Here is a 2,321-nt window from a genome sequence, read left to right as displayed (position 1 = left end):
ACCAATAATTTTCAATTTATCTCTCCTGGACCTATTTTCCAGGTCAGCAGTTTTCCCCAGAAGATATTTCACATTGCCCTCTATTTTATTTATTCATTTGGATTTGCTTTATTGTGTCTTGGTTTCTCATAAAGTCACTGGTTTCGATTTGTTCAATCCAAATTCTTAGGCAATTATTTTCATCAGAGAGCTTTTGTACCTCCTTTTCCATTTGGCCAATTTGACTTTTCAAGCTGTTGACTTTTTTCTCATCTTTCCTGCATCACCCTCATTTCTCTTTTCATTTTTTTCCTCTACCTCTCTAACTTTATCTTCAAAGTCCTTTTTGAGCACCTCTATGGCATGAGACCAATTGATATTTTTCTTGGAAGCTTTAGATATAGGGGCCCTGATGTTGACATCTTCCTCTGAGGGTGCCCCTTGGTCTTCCTTGTTACTGAAGAAACTTTCTATCATCCTAACCTTTCTCTGTCTGCTCATCTTGCCTTTCTTTTACTTGACTTTTAGCTCCTTAAAGTGGGGCACTGTTTCCAGGCTGCAGTATCCCAAGTTTAAGACATCCCAGGTGGTATGATTTAAGGAGAATCAGGTTCTTCACTCCCCTGGCCTGTTCCCTGGTCCTTAGATTACCCCAGACCAACTTACTAATCAACCAGCTTTGTGTGTTGTGGTTGTTAGCTCCAATGAGCCTGTGCCCCTCCCCTACCTGGGCCACTGCTACTCAAGTCTACCTCCTGATTCTCACCAGGGGTGTAAAATCCAAGTTCTGCCTTAGCACCAGCATAGACCCCCTGCCCAGGGCTCAGCCCACTCACCAGACTGTGAGCTTAGTTCCAGACAACACTGGCGCTTCAGCTGATTCAGAGGCTCTGGGGCTCTGCTTCTCTTGCGAGGCCTTCCTGGGACTGGATCTGTGTCAGGGTGACTGTGGGGTTGGGCTCGACTCCTATACCAGCACAGCAGCTCCCTCCTTCTGACCTTCCAAGCCATTCTTGGTTATAAGATGATTTCAGCACATTCTTCTGTCAGTTTTGCTGCTCTGGGCATTTTCCTATGGCATTATTTGGATGTTTTTTGGAGCAATCATGTTATTTCTTTGTTTTATTAAGGGGAATGCCATGACATTGCTCTATCCCGGCTCTGTAGACTCAGTTGGGTCTGCTGTTGAAGCCACTGTAGAATCAAAAGCGTGAACTACTGTAGTTAATAGCTCTGGCATGATAGTGGGCATGCAGAAAACCCTGATCTGTGGTTCTGATCCCTGGCCAATTGTTCCGTTTTGGTATCAGTTTGATCTGTCTTCCTCTGAAAAGAGAGTCGTCCAAGGCCATTGACGTCCTCCCCTAATCTTCATTTGAAAATTCTATATATGTCAACCCTTTATGATGGCCACTGAACTTGTCACAAAGGATGGTAACTTGAATAACTGAACCACAACCATGGAAGTGTGTCTCCAGATCTTCTGCTGTTGTACCATAGTCAACATTGCCCACATAGATGGACTGGGCATCAGCCTCCATCTTCTCCTCCATGGATATGATCATGGGGCCAGCATTGCCTGGGGGTGGGCTCATGTTTATTTGTTTCTCCACCTTGTTCTGAAGCTCCTTCCAATTTCTCTGCCTCTTCCTCCATCTCCCTTACTTGGGCTTTGATGGCCTCCAGTTCCTGGAGTGGGTGGGGTGGGAGATTGGGGATCAGGGGAAACATGAGCGGGTCTTCTCTGCTTCTCTGGCCTCAGAGACTGTCAGAGCCAAATGTTAGCCCCTTCCTCCTAGGTTCCCTCCTCTCCTGCCCCAACCCCACCCCTGCCTCAGGCACAGAATGGCCCCACCATGTCCTGGCTCTGACTCCAGCACAAGCCTGGGCCCTAGCCTTGGCCTCCCTCTTGCCACCAGCCAGTCAGCACCAGAGATAAACTTTTCAATGGAACCTATTCCATATCCTATTGATAGGGTAGAGAATCAGAAAACTTTTGAATTGAGAGGAAAGCAGATCACTTATTCCTGAAAAGTAGTTAACCATGATACTCCTAGCTCAGCATTTGGGAGGCTCTGAAACAAAGTGTGGGAGAGAAGCATCATTAGGCTCTCTACCAAACTTAAGGTCTACAGAGGTATTGTGCTAACTTCATTGCTCTAAGCCTGAGAAAGTTCGACATTCTACCAGTACCATTCCATGAAATTGAACAACTTTCCTTTGAATTTTCTTAGGAAGAAGATTCTGAAGATTACCTGGCAAGATAAGGTTCTAGAAACTGAGGTGCTCTCTTGAGCTAAACTGCTAAGCCTTCAAACTCTACTGCAGAAAGTGCTACTACT

General features: G+C 45.7%; 1 pseudogene; it reads right to left on the bottom strand.

Annotated features, from left to right (window-relative positions):
• Window positions 1-1,104: 1,104 nt before the first annotated feature.
• On the bottom strand, window positions 1,105-1,668 carry LOC122726479 (annotated as a pseudogene).
• Window positions 1,669-2,321: the final 653 nt, after the last annotated feature.

This window comes from Dromiciops gliroides, chromosome 4 (genome assembly GCF_019393635.1).
Source record: "Dromiciops gliroides isolate mDroGli1 chromosome 4, mDroGli1.pri, whole genome shotgun sequence".
NCBI lineage: Eukaryota > Metazoa > Chordata > Mammalia > Microbiotheria > Microbiotheriidae > Dromiciops > Dromiciops gliroides.
This window is presented reverse-complemented; position numbering and strand designations above follow the sequence as displayed.